We start from the raw sequence: 17,535 nt of genomic DNA on the forward strand, positions 1-17,535 counted from the left end.
GTAATCTGGTGTGTGTGTGTGTAATCTGGTGTGTGTGTGTGTAATCTGGTGTGTGTGTGTGTGTAATCTGGTGTGTGTGTGTGTGTGTGTAATCTGGTGTGTGTGTGTGTAATCTGGTGTGTTTGTGTGTGTGTAATCTGGTGTGTTTGTGTGTGTGTAATCTGGTGTGTGTGTGTGTGTGTGTAATCTGGTGTGTGTGTGTGTAATCTGGTGTGTGTGTGTGTGTGTGTGTGTAATCTGGTGTGTGTGTGTGTAATCTGGTGTGTGTGTGTGTGTGTGTGTGTGTAATCTGGTGTGTGTGTGTGTAATCTGGTGTGTGTGTGTGTAATCTGGTGTGTGTGTGTGTAATCTGGTGTGTGTGTGTGTGTAATCTGGTGTGTGTGTGTGTGTGTGTGTGTAATCTGGTGTGTGTGTGTGTGTGTAATCTGGTGTGTGTGTGTGTAATCTGGTGTGTGTGTGTGTGTGTGTGTGTAATCTGGTGTGTGTGTGTGTGTGTGTGTGTATAATCTGGTGTGTGTGTGTGTGTGTAATCTGGTGTGTGTGTGTGTGTGTAATCTGGTGTGTGTAATCTGGTGTGTGTGTGTGTGTGTGTGTAATCTGGTGTGTGTGTGTGTGTGTGTGTGTGTGTATAATCTGGTGTGTGTGTGTGTGTGTGTGTGTAATCATCTGGTGTGTGTGTAATCTGGTGTGTGTGTGTGTGTAATCTGGTGTGTGTGTGTGTGTGTAATCATCTGGTGTGTGTGTGTGTGTAATCATCTGGTGTGTGTGTAATCTGGTGTGTGTGTGTAATCATCTGGTGTGTGTGTAATCTGGTGTGTGTGTGTGTGTAATCTGGTGTGTGTGTGTGTAATCTGGTGTGTGTGTGTAATCTGGTGTGTGTGTGTGTAATCTGGTGTGTGTGTGTGTAATCTGGTGTGTGTGTGTGTGTGTGTGTGTGTGTGTGTGTAATCTGGTGTGTGTGTGTGTGTGTGTGTGTAATCTGGTGGGTGTGTGTGTGTGTAATCTGGTGTGTGTGTGTGTGGGTGTGTGTGTGTAATCTGGTGTGGGTGTGTGTATGTGTGTGTAATCTGGTGTGGGTGTGTGTGTGTGTAATCTGGTGTGGGTGTGTGTGTGTGTGTAATCTGGTGTGGGTGTGTGCGCGCGTGTGTGTGTGTGTGTGTGTGTGTGTGTAATCTGATGTGTGTGTGTGTGTAATCTGATGTCAGCCAGACTCAGGGGAGCACAGCTGCAGGGAGATCACAGGGAGAAGTGTGTGTGTGTGTGTGATCTGATGTTAGCCAGACGCAGGGGAAGCGTGCAGCGTACCTGATGGGAGATCACAGAAGGATCTGGGAGCCATACAGACGCCCTGGGCTGGTAAGTATGACGATCCTGGGATGGGGAGGTCTGCTTTTTGTGGGGGGTAAACTTACCCCCAACCATGTCTCCTTGAGAATAAGACACCCCCTGAAAATAAGACATAGTGCTTTTTTCAGGGCAAAACAAAATATAAGACAGTGTCTTATTTTCGGGTAAACAGGGTATTTATTTCTCCTGACTAGCTGACCATTTCCATGAGGTATAATAAATTTGTTCTCTGATGGGATAGGCAGAAGCCTGCAGTGGCAACTCTGCCTTAGGCCTAAAACACACATCCGTGAAAACCACGTCCGTGTAAAACGGGCCGTTTTTCGGGTCAGTTTTCCGTTTTTTAGGTCCGTTTTTATGGTATGTGTGGCCTGCGTATGTATCCCGTATGCTAGCCGTATGTGCGTGTGAAATGTCCGTGTGTGCGTGTGAAACTTAACTGACATGTGTTTGTGTTGTCCGTGTGCAATATCCGTGTCTGATGCAAAATGTCGTTTACTACATGTCGGCAGACAGCAGACAGAGTAGCGCGATGAGAATGAACTCGGGTGAACTTCACCCGACTTCATTGTCATGCCGCGGCTCTGTCTGTGCCGTGTACTGATTAGTGGTCACCTGTGAAGAATACACCGGTGACCGCTAATCCCCCGAGTGACTGAAGTGTCCCCCCCTCTCTCATACTCACCGATCACCGGCGCTGCACGGCATTCACACTGCTCCGGCGGCTTTTTCTAATTTGAAAAAGCCGGCTGCTCATTAAACAATTTCGTATTCCCTGCTTTCTCCGCCCACCGGCGCCTATGATTGGTTGCAGTGAGACACGCCCCCACGCTGAGTGACAGGTGTCTCACTGCACCCAATCACAGCAGCCGGTGGGCGTGTCACTATGGAGTATAGCAATAAATAAATAATTAAAAAAAACGGCGTGCGGTTCCCCCCAAATTTAATACCAGCCAGATAAAGCCATACGGCTGAAGGCTGGTATTCTCAGGATGGGGAGCTCTACGTTATGGGGAGCCCCCCAGCCTAACAATATCAGTCAGCAGCCGCCCAGAATGGCCGCATACATTATATGCGACAGTTCTGGGACAGTACCCGGCTCTTCCCGATTTGCCTGGTGCGTTGGCAAATCGGGGTAATAAGGAGTTATTGGCAGCCCATAGCTGCCAATAAGTCGTGGATTAATCATGTCAGGCGTCTCCCCGAGATACCTTCCATGATTAATCTGTAAATTACAGTTAAAAAACACACACCCCCGAAAAATCCTTTTATTAGAAATAAAAAACACTAACAAAGTCCCTCATCACCAATTTATTAACCCCGACAAAGCCCTCCATGTCCGGCGTAATCCACGGACCTCCAGCGTCGCATCCAGCTCTGCTGCATGCAGGTGACAGGAGCAGCAGAATACACCGCTGCTCCTGTCACCTCCACGCAGCTAATGAAGGCAATAGCGCGATCAGCTGAGCGGTCACTGAGGTTACCTGGATGCAGCGGTGGCCGCGGGTAACCTCAGTGACAGCTCAGCTGATCGCGCTACTCACCGCCGTTCCGGTCAGCTCCACGCAGCAACTGAGGTGAGTAGCGCGATCAGCTGAGCTGTTACTGAGGTTACCCGCGGCCACCGCTGGATCCAGCGGTGGCCGCGAGTTACCTGACTGACAGCAGCTGATCGCGCTACTCACCTCATTTGTTGCGTGGAGCTGACAGGAGCGGCGGTGTATTCTGCTGCTCCTGTCACCTGCATGCAGCAGAGCTGGAAGCGACGCTGGAGGTCCGTGGATTACGCCGGACATGGAGGGCTTTGTCGGGGTTAATAAATTGGTGATGAGGGACTTTGTTAGTGTTTTTTATTTCTAATAAATTATTTTTTCGGGTGTGTGTGTTTTTTTTAAATGTCACTTACAGATTAATCATGGAAGGTATCTCGGGGAGACGCCTGACATGATTAATCTAGGACTTATTGGCAGCTATGGGCTGCCAATAACTCCTTATTACCCCGATTTGCCAACGCACCAGGGCAAATCGGGAAGAGCCGGGTACAGTCCCAGAACTGTCGCATATAATGTATGCGGCAATTCTGGGCGGCTGCTGACTGATATTGTTAGGCTGGGGGGCTCCCCATAACGTAGAGCTCCCCATCCTGAGAATACCAGCCTTCAGCCGTATGGCTTTATCTGGCTAATATTAAAATGGAGGGGGGACCGCACGCCGTTTTTTTTTAATTATTTATTTATTTTACTGCACAGTATAGATACGCCTACCGGCTGCTTTGATTGGTTGCAGTCACACACGCCCACCACGCTGAGTGACAGCTGTGTCACTGCACCCAATCACAGGCGCCGGTGGGCGGGTAAAGCAGGGAATACGAGATTGATTAATGAGCGGCCGGCTTTATCAAAATAGTAAAAGCCGCCGAAGTTTTTATAACAGCAGTGCAGCGCCGCGCCGGAGATCGGGGAACAGTAAGTATGAGAGAAGGGGGGGGACTGACCGACAGACAGCTAGAGGGACAGATAAGACAGAGAGACCGACCGACAGACATAGAGACCGACCGACGGACTGAGGGAGAGAACGAAACAGAAAAAGAAAAAAAACCGACATCACATGAAAAAAGCACAAAACGTACAGGGAGCAAACAGAGATGCGTCCGTGTCACTCGGACGTGCTTACAGACCCATTGACTTTCATTGGGTCCGTGCTGCGTGTTGCGTGCAGAAAACAGACATGCTGCCGTGCAAAACGCACACAGGTACGGATCACGGACAAACGGACATGCATCAAAAACGCACGTGGAGCTTTTATCATACAATAACATTGGTGCACATTTGGCCGTGTCTCCAGTATACACGGAAACGGACCAAACACGCACGTGTTTCACGGATGTGTGTTTCAGGCCTTAAGTCGTCTTTTCTACCTCTTCTTGGTTTAATCTTTGGAGTGATCAGGAATTCTCCTACTTCACAATAAACTCTCCCTCCCCTACTGGCAAACATCTGACCCCATGCATCACGGATGAAATGAGGAAGGAAGAATGCAGGAGAGGTGGCACTGACTTGGGATTTAGTGTTAATGGGAAATGTAACCCCAGTGGATCACAAAAATGACCAGCTGTAAAAATCACATTTATTTGTAAAAAGACTCTCAAACACTGAAAAGTGGAATCGCTCACAAAAAATTATAATCCTTTATCGTATATTTTATTACAATACACACTGTATAAAATACATACAATTCGGATTAAAGGGAACCTGTCAGGTCCAATATGCACTTAGAACCACGAGCAGTTCTGGGTGCATATTGCTAATCCCTGCCTAACCTAAAAGATCTTTTATCTTATGCTAATGAGTACAGGGACTAGTCACAAGGGCGATTTATCCCTGGACTAGTTGCCTTCTTAGAATGGCAGCACGCCAACAGGAGTGTACTAACATGTTATTCAATATCACCCGTGGAGACGCGCATACTTGTGTTTGCTGTGATTGTGCTTCTGAACGCCGGGCACTTCCGGTCATGCACAGTATGAACTCGGGTGTAAGCGTCACGGGTTCAGAGAGTTCTACTGTGCATGACTGGAAGTATCCAGCCATTCAGAAGAACGTTGACAGCGAACACAGGTATGGCGGCACTGCTCATAACACTGCATTGAATAGCATGTTAGCATGCCCCTGTGGACATACTAACATGCTAAAACGGCAGCTAGTTGGGGACTAATTGGGGACTAGTGCATAACGCCCTTGGGACTAGTGCCCACGCTCATTGGCATACGATTAAAAAGCTTTAGAAATACTTTTTCTAAAGATCTCTTTATCTATGCTAGTGTATACAGGGACGGTTAGGCGGGGATTAGCAATATACATCCAGAACTGCTCCTGGTTCAGGGTGCATATTGGACCTGACAGGTTCCCTTTAAATACTGCCAGTGAGATCACAAAGCAGGAGGGACAAGATTGTACAATTGCTAAACTACAGCAGGCCCACTAGGCATAGACAAATGCGTCAAACATCTACCAATCTCAAATTAGCAGTGCTAGAAGAGACAATAAGCACCAATAGGGTCTTATCCTAAAACAACTGCTAGCAAATTGCTGTAAGGTTAGAATCACCTGGCATGGTTGTGAGAGTCACAACCACTATAATGACGTAAGTATCGCTGCAGCAGAGCTCACATGGATATGCAGAACAAAGTTGGAGAGAAAAGGGTTAAAAGTCCACGGTGCTGTAGAAAAGGTCCATGCAGTAGAAATTATTTTGTCAACGTGTTTCAAAGCCTTAGGCTATGTGCGCACTAGGCCGTTTTACCCGCGGATTTGAGAAATGTCTGCAATCTTTGTGCAGATATTTCCCAGCAAATCCTATGAGAAAAAAAATAGCTGTGCGCACACTGCGGATTTTTCTCAAGAAATTTCCTTGAGAAGATTTTCTTGAGAAAATGAGCATGTCAATTCTTTTCCGCAGGAACCTGCGGATTTCTGCAGTACAGCCTGGAAAATCCGCAGGGAACAACCTGCGGGAAAATCGCGGCTAATCCGCATGCGGATTTACCGCGGATTGGGTGCGGATTTTTTCCGGAGGTCCGGAAATCTTCCACTCCCAGAAGTTTCTCAAGAAATTTTCTTGAGAAACTTCACATTTCTAGTGCGCACAGAGCCTTATGGCTTCTTCCTTAGGACAAATCATATACCAACATTATACAAAAACAGTAGGTATATATAGGAACAAAGAGGTGCACTAAAACATTCAAGAAAAGGGGCGAGTCAATACCGATCAGGTGTGTTGTCAGAACGCAGTAATAAAGATGCATTTAAACATACTATGAACTATTTTGTATTTTTAATTTTATCATACATCACATCTGTAAAAAAAAAAAAAAAATTAAATAAAAAGTAATCTATATATGTCGATATATCGTATAAAAAAAATATTTAAATCCCTTTTTTATCTCATTTGTATACTCAATAGGGTTTAAACCCACAAAAAACGGAACGTGAAGACTGAACCCTTGTGAAATGGACAAGGAGACCAAACCCAAAGTGCCACCCCAAGAGTATGAGAAAAAGGACAAATGAAAGTCATCCAGTATAATATGTGTAGAAATAAAAGTTAAATGAAATAGAAAAAACTACTCATGTGTTTGTATTGTCCATTACTGAAAACAAGTATGTAGGAAGACTCAATAAATAAATAAAAAAAATAATATTGATACAAATTTATTGATAAAAATAATTAAAATCTATATTGTGTCTTTTATGTCAAATAGTAAAACTTTCGAGAACTAGGGAACAAGTGAAGTGTTTAGTACAGAATTAAGGGACATTCTTTACTCGGCTAGTAGTCCGCAGGAAAGATATTCCGCCACAGGCTATTAGAGGTCAGACCGTGGGAAAATAATAAACGGCACATGCGTCCCATGGCGAAAGAGACTATCATGTAGCTGCTATCGCCGAAGAGACTGCATCTATCCGGAAAAAGGTACAACTGGTATGGAAAGGATAAAACAAGGAAGTACACATTAAGACATAGGCTATATGTGATGTGGCCCGTAAATTTGGTCTCAAATTAAGCTTGTGCTATACTGGCACTATCGGGCTGATTCCTTACATAGAAACCAATATAAGATAACTAATAAGGTGATAACTATTAAACAACCTGACCAAACAACACCTTATAAAAATATATATCTATTGAAAATTTATACAAATATAAAATACACGAATACCAAATTTGTATAGACTACATACATAGTGCCAAGTGCTCGTGTACATATATTCCGACTAGTGGAGCGCTGAGGACATAGGTTAGTTAAATAACTTTGGCATGTAACGACAGGGCGAAAGAAGAAAAATAAGATACAATAATCTCCACCATCCCTGTCCCTTCCTGACAACGGTTCAGTATTAGATTTAGCCTACATGGGAAAATGATGATGCTCACATATCCTCATAGGCCCTTTATCAGGTATACAGCTGTCCCGACACAACAAGATCCCTGGGTAAAGGTGTCTGTCACACAAGGGGGTTTCCTAGTAAACAGGAGGTCTGGATAGCCGGCACTTCCCGTATTAGACTATAATGAATGGACAAACCCTCTTGCTTGTCACGAAAACGATGAAGGTAATCAAAAAGTGTGCCGCTGCTTCATCAAATGTATGTTTATTTTCTTCTGAGGCCTTAAATTGCAATTGGTGTACAAAGCAATGGGTCTGACTTCCTTACAAAATCCCCTGATGATACTCCATTGTTACTGAATTGGAGGGGGTGAAACGCGTTGGGATAAAATGGAACGGAGTAGTGCATAATACAAGCGCTCCTTTTTTGTGATCTATTTATATGTCTAATAATAGCAGAATTTTTTCCTGGCATTTTTAATCTTTTAAAAATTGATGTAGGGAAAGTAGGTAAATTTCCTGCAGAGAACTGAAATGTCTATAATATAACAGTTCTTTACCTGTCCATTGTCTCTATGTTTTGTTTTAATTCATCTTGGAGTACGTGTGGTGATGCTTCTTACTAGTGGAATTCAGGGGTAAATGAACGGGGGACGTCCATCAAATTACAATTCCTCCATTGTCAGGAAGGGACAGGTAGGGTGGAGATTTAGGTATTGTATGTTATTTTTCTTCTTTCCCCCTGTCATTACATGCCAATCAAAGTTATTTAACTAACCTATGTCCTCAGCGCTCCACTAGTCGGAATATATGTACACGAGCACTTGCCACTGATTCCAAACATACCTGTAGTGGTCAGCTTGGATGTTTAGGTTTTGAAATCCAAAAAAGTAAAGTTTATAAAATTAGCTGCTTATTGAGTGACAGCAGCTGAGGATCAGATCATATGTTCATATTTATCCTCTCCACCTGTTAGAATTAGCATAAGTATTATACAAACGATTCACTTTGTCTCTTGCAGGACCTGTGTGATGTCATACCCATGTGACCTGGTATGCAGCTTTGTTGGCTGAGGCCCCGCCCCTTCTGATCACATGGGTATGACATCACACAGGTCCTGCAAGAGACAAAGTGAATCGTTTCTATAATACTTATACAGTGGAACCTCTCTTAACGAGTAACCCAGTTAACAAGATTTCGCTTAAAGGGAACCTGTCAGCAGAAATTTCGCCCAAAACCTAAAAGATTCCCCCTCTGCAGCTCCTGGGCTGCATTCTAGAAAGGTCCCTGTTATTATTGTGCCCCATTTGAGACCAAAAGAAAGACTTTAGAAAGTGGTACCTTTTTGTATTCAGATACTGTAAATGTGACACGGGGGCGGGCTTTCTGGCGTCCATTATTCTGCCTCCTGGTCCTGTATGCCGCCCCCATCGCTCCTTTCCATATCTGATGCACCGCCCACTGCTCCAGCCATCCCCGCTCATGCCCAGTGCCAGTCTCAGGGGACTGAGCAGTGTGACCGCTGGTGACGTGTGCGCAGGCAAGTGATTATGGGCGGGGCTGTGATTGTTATCAGCAAGTACCCACCCATAATCTCGTGAGCGCGCAAACCTCACCAGCGGTCACACTGTGCTCAGGGTGGATGCTAGACTGTATGGGCTGCTTCCAGGGATGACGTCCCTTTTGTCACGTGATAGTATTTTGAACACGCCCCTATCACGTGACAAAAGGGACGTCATCCCTGGAAGCAGTCCATACAGTCTAACATCCACCCTGAGCACAGTGTGACCGCTGGTGAGGTTTGCGCGCACAAATAACAAGCCCGAAAATATAGAAAAGCTATGAGTCATGAAAGAAGGGGAGGAAAAAAAATGAAAAATCACAAGGTTGTGAAGGGATTAAAGACCTCAGCAAAATGGACAATGAGTAAGGTATATCATTTGAAAGTTTCTGTAAAATGGCTTGGTCATCCTATCAGACTAGCTATTTGAGTAACTTGGAGTGCAGGGACTTCTCACAACATATGCCAATGAGCTAATGGAAGCAAATATTTAAAAATAGATAGGATATACCATTGTGACGCCCTGACAAAATCAGGTTGTCACAGGAGACTGCATCCATCTTCCACATGCAGGACTCTCTCCTCCTTGTCCTACCAACACAACCCCACACAGGTACATACACCAGCCACATAAGACTAGTCACCCCCCAGGACAATAGGGACACACCAGTGGACGGGGCCAGGCAGATGGTGACGCCCACCTAGGGGTTCTGAGGTGTCAGGGGAGGGAACACAACAGTTGACTCTGGACAGAGGAAGTGAGTGGAGTGGAGTGGTAGTCGGGGGTTGTAGCTCCCGGACTACCAGACTACCTGAGCTGACTAGGTGGTAGACGGCAGAGCAGGGCCACAGGCGATGGAGATCCGGTCGCCGGAGACCTTAAGTGGACCGGGGCAGGGTTGTAGCCCTCCGGTGCCGACAGCGGGAATCTGGTCCGGAGGTTGTGCACAGTCGGGGTACCTGGACCCCAGGGCGAGGATAGCTTCAAGCACCTTACCGATTAACCAGCAGGGGACAAGATTCCACGTCTTGTCCCACTGGTAGCCCAGATAGAGCGAGACAGAAGCCCAACGCGAGGGATAGGGCATCTGCAAGTGCCTGCAAAAATCCCAAGGGTGAAAGCTCGCCGGCCACAGCTCCCACAGCAAAGACACCGGGAGTGGACTTTTCCCGTTCCATGCGGACTAGTCAATACACGAGACACCAAACTAGAGTGCAGGAGGAAGGGCCCCTGTTCTGTTCACCAGTGTGCGGGACCCGAGCACACTCCTCCGGAGGCTACCGGTATCCGGCACTTGGTTACTACTTGGACTCTGTGTGACTTAGGCTAGTTTCACACTTCCGTTGGGCGAAATCCGCTGGGTCCGTTGCTGTGCCGTTTTGACGCATCCGTTATTTTTGTGGTGTCAACGGATGCAATAGATCCGTTATTTCACAGGAATACGTTAGCTGATTCCTGTGAAATAACAGACCCGTTGCGTCCGTTAGGCATCCGTCTAACGGAATGCGACGGCTCTGTTTTTTTTTTTTTTTTTTTTATGTTTTTAATTCTGGGCATGCTCAGTAGAAATTAGCGGAATCCAGCAGTGGATTCCGTTGTAAAGCAATTTGCATCGGAATCCGCTACCATAGGGAGCAATTATAAATTTTAACAGAAGCAACAGAATCCGCTGGTCGGCGTCATTTTGACGCAAGCAAATAACGTTACATTCAGCGTTGCTTCCGCTCGGCGGAAGCATCGGAGCGTCGGCCAACGGAAGCAACGCAGGTACTTTTGGCACAATCCGTCATCAATGCAAGCCTATGGGAAACAGCGGAATCCGTTAATGGATTCCGCTGATTCCCAAGACAGCGGATTGCGCCAAAAAAAAAAAAAATAGAAGTGTGAAAGTACCTTTATTCAAAAACTGTGAGTACACCGGTAACATTCGGTCCAGCCTGCAGACTGTGCCCCAGCATTCCGCTCCACCTACACCTGTTCCCCGGGACAACACCTCCACTACCTGTCGAGGGGATATCATCCTGCTGCCCCGCTCCATCAGTCCCAGGCGCCACAAACCAAGGCAGCGGCGGTGCCACCAATCATCACCGCAACCCACGAGTGGTGTCACTGACAAACTTTCCCCCTGTAAATAACTCCCTTTTATACAGTTGTGGGCGGCGGGCTGCTGCACGAGCCCCGGATCCGACTGCCACTCGAACCACAGCCACGATCCCGGATCCGTGCACCTCGGGTAGCCTCCCCTGCCATGGCCTGAGCCCCCGCCCGAGACACCATCACATACTAATCGTTGGAGGTTTTCTCCTGGGGCCAATCCTGATCCTAAAAATAATTGAGCCACAAGTACCTGTCAAAAGGTAGTCCATGCCATAACATTAACCCCTTCATGATAAGTGACTTATAGATAGGTATGTCATTGGTTGTGTTCCTCCCTTTGATGTGGGCTCACACGTTGAGCCCACATCTTTCCCCACACGTCAGCTGATCTGATCAACCAACATGTGTGAGTGGATCAGAGATCCACCTCCACCTGTTAACCCGTTAGATTTTGCTGTCAAACTCTGGCAGCGCGATCTAACACATGCCGGCGGGGATCACGCCATTCCCATCAATATCACGATCACGGGGTGCCAATGGGTTGTCATGACAGTGAGGGGGTCATATGATGAACCCCGTTAATGTCATGACTCCCTGTAAACGCTGACTGAGCGCTAACATTCACAGGAAATTATAATTTGTGCATCAGCGTGGCTCTGTACAGAAAAAGCAATCAGACAGTGCAGGCTTCAAGTCCCCTAAGGGGACCAGTAAAATCACTAACAAAGGAAACTAGTAAAACTAATAAGAAAAAGTTTTTAATAATATGAAAAAAATCAAAAAAACACAAGTTCAAATCACCCCCCTTGAAAATAAAACAATTAAAATCTATAATAAAACAGATGTAGCCAGTTTACCATTGTAATAGCTGATGCTGTTGAGTCAATGTATCAGCAGCTTGCTCCAGATAAGGGTGTGAGTCCCACCCAATGCAATCAGAAGAATGGAGAGGAAATCCAGTGAGCAGACAAAATGGGTGAATATATAAAAATACTTTATTTTCAGAAAGCCGTAATGCGTTGTCACGTTAAGCAGGTTCACCTCTTGTCAGACTGTTTATGCTGCATATTTACAATTTTTTTTATGGATTTTTTAATGAAGATTTGAAAATAAATAAAATAAAGTATTTTTATATACTCACCCATTTTGCCTACTCACTATATTTCCTCTCTATTTCTCTAATTATGTGTGTATATATATATATATACACAGTATATATACTTTTGGTCTGTAGTAATATATATATATATATATATATATATATATATATATATATATATATATATATATATATATATATATATATATATATATATATATAATGTGTGTGTGTGTGTGTGTGTGTATATATAGTACAGACCAAGAGTTTCGACACACCTTCTCATTCAAAGAGTTTTCTTTATTTTCATGACTCTGATAATTGTAGATTCACATTGAAGGCATCAAAACTATGAATTACCACACGTGGAATGAAATACTTAACAAAAAATTGTGAAACAACTGATAATATGTCTTATATTCTAGATTCTTCAAAGTAGCCACCTTTTGCTTTGATTACTGCTTTGCACACTCTTGGCATTCTCTTGATGACCAGCTACATTGTTAATGGCTGGTATTTACCACAGGAGTGGTGGAAGCCTGAAGGTCCGTTGTAGTACTTCTAGTGCCACTTGTTTGTATTATAGTTCATTTGATCTGGCCACCTACATACCCTGCCCATGGGTGTGTTTGACATGTGTTTGACAGGCTACATGGTTTTTTAATGGAGTCTGTTGTTTGGCACATGGCAGACGGTGTGGAGTCTGTGTGCGCACTGTTCACACATGAGATGGAATTGAATAGTGCCGCACTGTTCACACATGAGATGGAATTGAATGGCGCCGCACTGTTTACACATGAGATGGATTTGAATGGCGCTGCAATGTTCACACATGAGATGGAATTGAATGGCGCCGCACTGTTTACACATGAGATGGAATTGAATGGCGCTGCACTGTTTACACATGAGATTGAATTGAATGGCGCCGCACTATTTACACATGAGATGGTATTGAATGGCGCCGCACTGTTCACACATGAGATCGAATTGATTGGCGCTGCAATGTTCACACATGACCATTGCTGCTCTGTTCAGTGCTATGTGACAAAGGCAGCTGAGTACAGTACTTTACTATCACCATCAGGTCCATAAACAGACATAGCAGCAAGATTCATTTACATTTCAGAGAGGGGTAACAAGACATCAGGGCTCACGTTTTTGTTTTTTAATTGGTTGTGGTCCCAATGGTGGAATCCCAAATCATCAGACATTTATCATCTATTTTGTGTATGGTGACTAGAGATGAGCGATGTTCGAGGTTCGCCAATTTCATGATCGAGTGATTTTGGGAGGTGCTCGAGATCGAACTCGAGCTTTTTGCTAAAAGCTCGATAGCTCGAGTTACGTTCGAGAACGGTTTGATCAGCAAAAAGCCTAGCTATTTACTAGCTGGCTTTTCACTGTAATAGTGTGAGTCACTGTGATTCCCACTATTATCAAATTTCAGCGTATAGTGTGCGGGGGAGACGCGGTTTAGATCTGTGCTGCAGCTGAGTGCTAAGATAATGCCGATCGCCATTTTTTTTTTCTCCCTAAGCGCACGTGCAGTGGGGCAGGCCAGTATGTCAGCCAATCACAGACACACACACAGCTAAGTGTACTTTTTGCCAGACAAGCAAGGGCATGTGTCATAGGCTGTGAATGTCATATGTCCTTTCCTTATAAATACGGCCATTTTCCCTCACGCAGCCATTATCTGCTTTCTGCGTGTGGGTCACAGTCACTACTCACGCTGCTCCTGCTGCCGCTCCTGCTGTGTACGCTATACACACAGCGCTCTACAGATTAGGGACTGCAGTTTTTTTCAGCCCTTTTCAGGGCTGATTTCCAGGCGCTCAGAGACATAGCTGACAGGCAGGTCCGTGGAAACGCTGTATACAGCTTCAGATAACAGCGTCTGTGTACCTAAGCTCAGGGAATTCCTTGCTGCATTTCATCATTAGGAGGGATAGAAAGTGAGGCTTCCTTTCCTGTCCTGGTACCCACAGAAGCCGGGCACTGTACCCACCTGCCCACTTTTGCCACACAATTTTATATCCCCAAAGAGCTGACACTTTTGCTGCCATCCTAAAAGTGTCTGGAATACTAAGTTAGTGTTCCTTTCCTGTCCACTGACCCACAGAACCCGGGCACTGTACCCACCTGCCCATTTTTGCCACGCAATTTTATTTACCCAAAGAGCTGACACTTTTTCTGCCATCCTAAAAGTGTCTGGAATAGTAACTTAGTTTTCCTTTCCAGTCCTGGTACCCACAGAACCCGGGCACTATACCCACCCGCCCACTTTTGCCATGCAATTTTATTTGCCCAAAGAGCTGACACTTTTGCTAGCATCCTAAAAGTGTCTGGAATAGTAACTTAGATTTCCTTTCCTGTCCACTGACCCACAGAACCCGGGCACTGTACCCACCTGCCCACTTTTGCTACGCAATTTTATTTGCCCAAAGAGCTGACACTTTTTCTGCCATCCTAAAAGTGTCTGGAATACTAAGTTACTGTTCCTTTCCTGTCTACTGACCCACAGAACCCAGGCACTGTAACCACCTGCCCACTTTTGCCACCCAATTTTATTTGCCCAAAGAGCTAACACTTTTGCTGCCATCCTAAAAGTGTCTGGAATAGTAACTTAGTTTTCCTTTCCTGTCCTGGTACCCACAGAACCCGGGCACTGTACCCACCTGTCTTTTTTGGAGCGCTATTTTATTTGCTCAAGGAGCTGACACTTTTTCTGCCATCCTAAAAGTGTCTGGAATACTAATTTAGTGTTCCTTTCCTGTCCACTGACCCACAGAATCCGGCCACTGTACCCACCTGCCCACTTTTGCCACAAAGGGTCTGCTATAGTAACTTAGTGTCCCACTGGTGCCAAGCAAGTTCCACCACCTCTGCCTTCTACCCTCCTGCCATTTTGCTACGCTATTTTTATAGCAAACAGTGCTGAAACTTTGTGGCATCCACAAAGTGTCTGCTATAGTAACTTAGTGTCCCACTGGTGCCAAGCAAGTTCCACCACCTCTGCCTTCTACCCTCCTGCCCATTTTGCTACGCTATTTTTATAGGAAACAGTGCTGCCAGTTTTAGGGCCATAGTTGCATTGTCAGGGATAGTCAGTGTTGGTTCTTCAGCTGTCAATAAAGCTAGACCACCTGTGCAATCTACACCACCTCTCAATTTTTGCTGCCACATTTTAAGTGTGCAATCTTGTCGCTAACAAAATGAGTGGAAAAAGGACAGATGCTGGTGGAAAGGGGAACAGGCGTGTTGTAAAAGGAAAAAACGTTTGTGTCCATGGGGAAGGTGTGAAAGGTACATTAACATCTGCTGAAGATACTTCCAGCAAAAGTAAGATGTCTACTACTTTCCGTGGACAATCCGATGTGCTCCCTTTTTTACGGAACAAAACAACTGAAACAAAGGTAGACGATGCACAAAAAACACATGCTTGAATGAATCTCAAGTGCTCCAACAAGTGGCCTCTTCTCCACCTCAACTTCAAAATCCAAAAAACAACATTCCTCTGAGTTGTCATCCCAATCGTACTTTCTTTCTCCCAGCTCTCAAGTCTCCACCCGCCCTGCAGAGTATGGTGTAACAGAGATGGCTGAGTCTGCAGAGCTGTTCAGTCACACTATAGGCTGGGAATCAGAGGTCTGCTCCCAAGCTACAGTGAGTACAAACCAGGAAATGGTCTGCAGTGATGCCCAGAAGCTTTATGAGTCAGATTCAGGCTCTGATGACCAAATTTCTGAGCATAATGTAGACCCTCATTCCCAAACTGTAACACCTGTTGGTGGAGACAATGAGGAACATACTGATGACGATGAGACGCAGATACCAGATTGGGATGACAACTTAACTATTCAATCAGGGCAGGAAGAGGTTAGGTCTGAGGGCGAGGGGAGTGCAAACACAACGCTTGATGATGATGTTCTAGATCCCACATACTGTCAACCCTCAGTCGGGCACTCGAGGAGGACACCAGAAGCGGTGGAGGAGGATGAAACTGACGACGAAGTTACCTTGCACCTTCCTGGACAGAGTCGGAGTACTGGAAGCACGTCTACAAGTGCATCCTCAGCCACCACTCTGCCTCTGAGCACAAGTCGGGATGGCTCTGCAGATCGCATGTCCTCTAAGCCTTGCCTAGCCTGGTCCTTTTTTGACCTTGCAAAGGAACCCCCAAATCATGTGATCTGTAAAATGTGTCGCCAATCTATAAGTAGAGGCCAAAACCTCACCAGTTTGACAACTTCTTCCATGACTCGTCACATGAATAACAAGCATAAGTCCCAGTGGGACGCTCTCCATGCTGCAATGTGGCCTAGCGGAGCGAGCCATCCACCGCCTGCCCTTTCAGTGCATGTGAGCGTATTTAATCTTCTATGACTGTGGGGACAGCTGTCAGACCTGTTCTTCTATGTAGACCTTACACCACTTTAACCACAACAGGCAGTTTGCTTGGTAGGTCGTCAGTTGGTTTGGAAGGGGAAACAAGTGCTGGTGTACAGCTCTCTCAGACATCGAGAGCCCAACTTTGGATGAAGGCAACATTATGTCTCCGCCTGCACTTTCCTTACAGATAAATACATAAGATCCAACAATGACAAAAGGCACAGATGTGTGGGTCCCAAGGGGTATCACACACTGTGCAGAGCTACTCAGATAGCAATACAAAACAGGAGGAAACGAGTAACTTGCTTCAAAAAATATATGTAATTTTTATTACTTATTTTTTATATTTCATGTACTTATTTTTAGTAATATTTATGGAAAAATACAAAATACATATAGCAGTATATAAAAAGATTACAGCAATTGGTTGGCCGAGAGGAAAGATGTTTTAAAAAAGGCACAGATTAATCCTGCCAGACTCAGAAAGATAGTACTCATCAATAACAATATCACATGAATACAAGAGTATGTCACATAAAAATAACCACGTGTTCCTACGTGAATTATTGCGCCACATCACACAAGATAAATTAACAGTTTCCCCAGTGAGGATTATGCAGAGGACTCAATAGACATATTGCACGCACTGCCACAAAATTGCGAACATTGCTGCTCAATAGGTTATAAGGGGGCATAAATAGCATCCACCTAACCACAATACAGCAGTGTGAGTGTATGTCCCTAAGAGAGTACCTGCATACCTCATATAGGGGATCCCAAAGCTGGAATGTTCAATTAATAAAAACAGTCATGCAGGGGTCCCACCCGCATAGTGCAAGAAGTGCTGCAAGGAAGGGCACCACACAATCATACTACTCAAGCATCAGTGTGCTATAACAGTGATGTGCCTATGATTCCAACACAGCAGCAGTTTAAGCACATGCAAAGGGAGGACCAGCTACATACCGTGCGGCGCTAATGTCACTTAGGAAACATATCAGCAGGCAGGAGGTTAGATGAGGAGGGGATTAGACCCAAATAAAGACTCCAACGTACGTTTCACAGAGGAAATAACCACGCTTCATCAGGGAGTGATTTATCCCAGTGACCGGCCGGTTTAAATAGCCGGAAACAGCTTGTAATCAGCTGTG

At 45.2% G+C, this 17,535-nt stretch overlaps 1 long non-coding RNA gene across 1 annotated transcript in view; it reads left to right on the plus strand.

Annotated features, from left to right (window-relative positions):
* LOC142291441 (uncharacterized) overlaps window positions 1–6,472 on the plus strand; it is a 26,763-nt gene extending 20,291 nt beyond the window's left edge. The window contains exon 2 of the long non-coding RNA XR_012750482.1: window positions 6,310–6,472. This is a non-coding gene — a long non-coding RNA (uncharacterized LOC142291441). The remainder of the gene's footprint in view (window positions 1–6,309) is intronic.
* Window positions 6,473–17,535: the final 11,063 nt, after the last annotated feature.

This window comes from Anomaloglossus baeobatrachus, chromosome 2 (genome assembly GCF_048569485.1).
Source record: "Anomaloglossus baeobatrachus isolate aAnoBae1 chromosome 2, aAnoBae1.hap1, whole genome shotgun sequence".
NCBI lineage: Eukaryota > Metazoa > Chordata > Amphibia > Anura > Aromobatidae > Anomaloglossus > Anomaloglossus baeobatrachus.